This window comes from Penaeus monodon, chromosome 38 (assembly GCF_015228065.2).
Source record: "Penaeus monodon isolate SGIC_2016 chromosome 38, NSTDA_Pmon_1, whole genome shotgun sequence".
NCBI lineage: Eukaryota > Metazoa > Arthropoda > Malacostraca > Decapoda > Penaeidae > Penaeus > Penaeus monodon.
The window spans coordinates 13,944,501-13,951,318 of NC_051423.1; the positions used below are offsets into that span (position 1 = coordinate 13,944,501).

Genomic DNA, 6,818 nt, shown 5'->3' on the forward strand with positions numbered 1-6,818 from the left:
GGCAACAACAAATTGGTTTTACAGCATAATGCTGAACATGCAGGGAAACAATGTAGGTGACTTACTACAGTGGGATTTTTAGGACCATTTTTACTGTATCTCAAAACGGTTTACACATTAATAGTTAATGCAATGCTAAGAAGCCGAACTCATCATGAAAGAATATTTTAAAAGTTCACAGGATGGAGCATGAAGACAAGGTCAGTTCTCAATTTCATTGGAAGTTAACAAAATTGACCAGTTCACTAAATTTACACTTGCATTTGGATGCAAATTTAATTCAATCTTAGTTAACTGAATACTAAACGAAAATATTAATGAAATTAACTACACCTTGAAATTCAGCCAAAACAATCTTTCAGGAGATAAGGGTGAAAACACAGGATATTTATAAAGGCAGCTGACTGGCAAGTTTATTGATTAAATATACACCTTCTAAACATAGAATACTGATATTGTGATATAACGCAGCTTTTCTTCAAAATAACCTGAACTATTTTGATTCAAACTTTGTTGTGTACTGTAATTACTTGAGCTTTCAAACCGGTTTTAAACAAAAGGAAAGATCATTACCAGAATGAACCTAATGCCATATCCTGAATGCCAACTCTTTTGAACAAGACAGATCCTAAATATTATAAAAGGAGAAAAAAAATATCCAAGTAATGATGATGTTATATTAATTTTCATTCTGGAAGTATTCTTTGCTGCCAGTAGGATCGGCCTTCATTGTCTTGGCTCCAGGTTTCCAGCCAGCAGGGCATACTGGGAAAGGGGGGAAAGGGAAGACATTTAATCAAAATATAGATAACCTCTTAACTAAGCCTTATAAGTACTGATAAATTGTATTGTATTTTTTTTGCTAAAAACTGACAACATTTACATCAATCTGAAATTATTGGTATAATATAAAAGGTTCAACTTTTACTTCATGTAATCATGAACTTTCACTGTCAATGCCAGACAAAACCTTACCTTCACCATGCTCATCTGTGAACTGGAAGGCTTGTACTAATCGCAGCGTTTCATCTACATCACGCCCAACTGGCAGGTCATTGATTGTTACCTGAAAAAAAACGAAAAAACGTACAAAAAAAAAAAAGGGAAAAAAATTCAAATTGCTTGCCTAAACCGCCTTCCAAATTACAACATTCATTTGTAGCACTAGTTTGACATACCTGACGGAGATTCTGCTTGCCATCAATAACAAAGAGGCCTCTGAAAGCAATGCCTTCATCCTCCTTAAGGACTCCGTAAGCCTTTGCAACTTCCATCGACTTGCAGCAGAAGGGGGATCTTCATTGTACCAAGACCCCCTTTCCCTTTGCGGGGAGTTTTGATCCTGTGGGGTGGAGGATGGGGGATTAATAAAAATCAAAATTAATATCTCTCAAAAACTTTTAATAAATTAGGACAAAGCATTAATACCTCCCAAGCAAGGTGGGAGAAGTGGGAGTCTGTAGAGCAAGCAACCACTTCGCATCCAATTTTTCCCGAATTCTCAACACGGTCAGAGAAGGCGATAATTTCAGGGGGCAGACAAAGGTGAAATCCAAAGGGGTAGAAGAAGAAAAGACATATTGCCCTTGTAATCTTCCAGGGAGATCTCCTGAACTGCCATCAACAACAGCAGGGGCCCTTGAAGACAGGGGCAGGTTTGCCAATAGCTGGAACAGGTTGCTCATGGTGGTGGTCTTGGTATTCTGTGGGGGTGGGGGGGGGGATTAGAAATAAAAAAATTGGAATAGTTAGGCATTTTAAAATTACATAATAGTCTCCAGAAATTCAAAATCATGCTTAACATGTGCACACATGCTTCATGTGGATTAACCTTCAGATTTTCATTAACCACTTGTTGCAAAATCTTAAAATTGTTAAAAAAACTTTCCACCTTAAGAGTACATTCCAGTCATTTCTTTAAATTTATCTATCTAATACCTAATAATTTCAGTTTATTTGAAAGTTCAGATTCTCAATATCTTCAAGCAAAGACTTTAAATGATCCTCGTTTCTTGCTCTTCATCTGGAGATCAAATGAAACACTGTGCCAAACGACGTTTGGCCCTGCGAGCTTTCCTAGCATTTTCTGTGAACCTTGTTTCCCACAAATAAAATCCCTGTGATCACAGAGTATTCAACAATAGTTGAGCTCTTTTTAGTTTCTGATTATCCAGAATTCTCCCCCAGTAGAGGGAGCAGAGCAAGCAGAGCCCTTGCACTCTTATGGATATATCCCTCGTCCACCCACTTCTTACTGCTCCAACTTTATTGCACTTTCCAGTTTTACAGCAACAGAAATGTCCATTTTTTTGTGTTAATTGAAAAGGGTTTCCCAACTTCACAGGTTATCTGGTTCAGCCGATCCCAGAACCATGGCAAACAGTGAAACTTCAAGCATACGGCTTCTGATAAGATAGCTGATCCATTTGAAGTCTTGTTGCCCGTGTGCAATTAACACCCAAATCCTATGCTAGAAAAGTAACAGTTTTATATATATATATTTTTATATTATATATATATATATATAGTTTTATATATTTTATATAATATATATTCCTTAAAATATCACCATGTAAATTAATTTAAAATTTTTTAAACATGCCTCCAACCATATAGATTTACAAAATACATAACTAAAGCCAAGAAATTTAGATAAATAATCTAAGCAAATTATAGCAATGTACAACTACATACCAAAATTTCAGGCACTCAGACATTTTCCTTAAAAAAAAAAAAAAAAAAAAAAAAAAAAAAAAAAAAAAAAAATCATTTGAAAAATAGAAGCATTTGTAGATTGCATTTAATACTTGTAATCAAGGTCATCATTCTTATAGGGAAAAAACCAAATTTAAGTCATCTTACTTCATATACACGTTTCAACAGCAATGAGAACTAGCATTTTGGTGAACTGCTGTCAGAACCAACTGAATATCCAGACATACATAAAATCAAGCAGGTTTCCTTTCACATTCTGCCTACTAATGAAGTGCAAATACAAATTTAAGCACAAACTGATCTTGCAATTATAGGTTTCTATCACTAGTTGGTGGATCACATGCCCATATGAATCAGTCTAACAAATTGGCTCGTTTTACAAAGGATACTAGTTTCATACAAAGGGATACTCCCATCTTAATCTCAGACAGCCCTTTTCTATGTTCTTTTGTCTGGTCTGAGTCGCCTTCCAAAATATTGTACGGACTACTAAAAGCAAGTCTATACGCTTAAAAAGCACACAAGGTTTGAACTCTCATTCTAGTAAAACCCTTTAAGCATACAAAAAAATGACTATGCAAAACAAATATGCAAATAAGAGCTTCCCTTACACAAGGTTATTCTCACCAAATTTTCCTTGTATTTTACCAACAGGATACTTGTGAACCAGACCACATTTCCAAATATGTTACTTACAATACCATAGCACGAGTCCCCCCTACTTTACCAGTTCATTAGATGAAATTTTATTCTCAGCAGCATGACTGAAGGACATGATCAATACACAGTAAGCATCTTTTTACACCATTGTCCATACAAGGCTTACCTTATGATTTTAACTTAAAATACAATCATACAACTGGTGCAAATCACTTAATTCAGTAATTTTTCACTTGACGAACTGGTCTTAAAATGGTTAAATATAAATGAGCAGACAAAACAGGTACAAAAACCAATTTCAAAACCCTTTTCAATGCACTGAAGTTGTAATCTGCATTTTTCCATGAAAAGGGGTTTTAATGCAAGACAAGCACTGTGTTTAAAAGATATTAGCCAAGGAAAAAGTAAGAGAAAGAAATGACTAAATTTTTTAAAATTCAATATACCTGCATGATGTAACTATCTTGTAAAGATACCATAAAAACTATCAATGCTATCATACCCTTTGTACCTACACTTATACTTATACTTGGACTTTGTAGTTTAATCATCCAGAAAATCCATTTCCCAAAAAAGTCAATAAAATCAAATTAGCTAAATTTCCATTTTCTTCCAAGGTATTAGTCTCCACACTTTCATTTCAATCCTCGGTCATCGATATCTTGAATTATGCCATATCCTCTTCCAAACACGGCCACTTAGTTAACAACTTTTGAAGAATTTTCCCCCCGCTTTTACCCTCCTCTGCCTGCATTCTAAACCAGTTATGATGCAAATAACATGGTCAAGTTATTCAAGAATAGCCAATAAATTTCCTTTGAAGTTGGGGCTATCTTGTCCAAAAAGAAAGCTAGAAATTTTTAGACAAGGCACTTTTCACAAACAATTACTACTACACTTGTTCACACCTACATTTTACAGTGCAGGAATATGCAAATTATCGTTAAGCCAACTTCAACTGAGAACTAAATAAACACTACTTTGCATTTTGGGTAGAAATACCTGAACAGCTTATATTCTTTAATGCTAGGGGTTAAAATAAAATGTTTTTCATAATTCAAAGCCACTCCTTGTAAAATCAACACTTCCAATACACCCTTTATTTTACAAAACTATAGCCTTTCCTTCCTACATTCAAGCTCTTCTCTCACAACTGAAATACCAAAAAGAAATGCACAAAACACTAAAAATTAGAGAAAATAGATGGAGAGTAAGTGTTCACCACCCAAAACCAGACCAGACTAGCAATCAACACTGCAACAAGCCACCACTCACATTCCACAAACTAAAATCAATCTTGCTATTGCATTCAACAAAGCATAAAATATACCTTCACTCTCATTCAAGCCTAAAATAGATGAATAGCCTGGGAATTTAAATACAAAAAAGGGTGTTCCAAAAACTTTCAAAATATTTTTAATTAATTTAATTAAAATAAATATGCAGGATTTTCCACTGCAAATAATATACAAGGTCAAGGCAGGCAAGAAGTTCCAAGAAAGCAACTTTAGCTCCAATAAAGTGGTTCAAATCAATAATGCAACAAGCAATCCTTCCACTTCACTTTCAAGGACCTTGTTAAAAAAAAAAAAAAAGTCAATGAAGACCCACCAAATGTCAAGGATCATACAACCTTCCCAAATCAACTAAGAACCAAATTCCCTTCTTTTAAACCACGAGTTGAAACCTTACAAAATCCCACAGGGAAAATGTCACACAAACCCGTAGTAAAATTTCCCCTCAACGAATGTAAAAAACCCAAAGCCCATTACATAAAACCATAAAAATAACATCAAAACAAGGAGGGGAAAACCTACAAAGTAATAATAAAGAATAGAAACAGCACAAAAAAGCCGGTATCCTAGACGGGCGGCTTTATCCTGCGCGCAAAAGCCGGCGAGGATCCTAGGGCTTGGGGCGCCTCCTTCTATGACCTTCCAGAAACATCCTTTGTCCTTTGGCATCTTCTATCGGGATTCCCTGGCTTCCAAGGACTTCGGATACGTGTATATTTTAGTTTATTTTACCCATTTTACTAATTGGTGCGTGTTGAACGAGGGAGGGGGACTTACTACGGGCGGTTATGTTTGCTTAATTATTAGTGTGATTCGGTTTCTTCTTGCGTAAGTAATTAATTATGGATTGTTGCTTTTTTACGGGGATGGCGGTTACGTAAGTTGTATATTCCTTACTTTTTGAGTGTTTTAAGGGGTGTTTGGGAGGTGCAGGGTATACAAGCGACAGAAGTGAAGCCCCGGAGGAGAAAATAACATGTCATCTCCCGAAGCATTACATAGCCATTGGAGGAATTAATAATCTCCTACTTACAAATAAATACGAAGACAATCCAAGAAACCACACTCGACCCACACTACATTAACTCGACTTGAATATCAACTATGAAAGTGACAGAAATGTCAACGTAAAAGGAAATTAACCATAAATTAGACCCGAGAAACACCGACAACCTACCTCTTCCCTCAACGACGTCTGGCTGCGAAGTGACGGTCGCGGTCGGGGCCGGCCTCGCGCTCATCCCGGCGGCCGCTGGTTATGACGTAATTCAGAAAGAGTTCCTAAAACCCAACGATAACTTACCTTAACGGATGTGATTTGTTGTGTTCTTTATTCCTCTAGCTATGGTGTGTATTTTTCTATTTTCTTTGGTGGGTTTCGATTGTGAGTTCAATACGTACAGGCGTTGTGGTGATCGATTTTATATTAGCCCATGAGGGTGTGTGTGGGGGGAGGGGTTTAACCGGCGCGTGGAAGGGGAAAAGGGTTGAGGAAAGAAAGGATATTGATAATCAATTTCCTATGATGATACTAGCTTTTTAAAAGTTTTGTTTGCAAGGTCATTGATTAGATTTATCCTCGTGATTCACTATTATTCAAACCAGTAAATTTTAGTACACACAGACACACACACACACACACACACAAACACACACACCACACACACACACATACACACACACACACACACACACACACACACATACACACACACACACACAACACACAACACACACACACACACACACACACACACACCACACACACACACACACACACACAAACACACAAAAACACACAATATATATATATATATATTATATATTAGATATAATATATAGATATATATGATATATATATATATATATATATATATATATATATATATATATGATATTATATATATTATATATATATATGTTTAGTGTATGTATTATATATATATGTATTAGTGGTGTATTAGTATATATATATATATATGATTATATATGATTTATATATATATATGTGGTGTGTGTCCCTACTCTCTCTCTCTATCTCTCTCTTTCTTTCTCTCTCTCTACTCTCACTCACCTCTCTCTCTCTCTCTCTCTCTCTCTCTCTCTCTCCCTATATAATAACATATATATATATATTATATATATATA

The 6,818-nt window shown here is 35.6% G+C and overlaps 1 pseudogene across 1 annotated transcript; it reads right to left on the reverse strand.

The window, feature by feature from the left end:
- Nucleotides 1-401: 401 nt before the first annotated feature.
- Nucleotides 402-5,911, reverse strand: LOC119596702 (annotated as a pseudogene). The gene is made up of 5 exons (XR_005230775.1): nucleotides 5,848-5,911; nucleotides 1,431-1,614; nucleotides 1,179-1,340; nucleotides 976-1,066; nucleotides 402-765 (listed from the first exon to the last, which is right to left on the reverse strand). The product of XR_005230775.1 is annotated as a peroxiredoxin-2-like (transcript).
- Nucleotides 5,912-6,818: the final 907 nt, after the last annotated feature.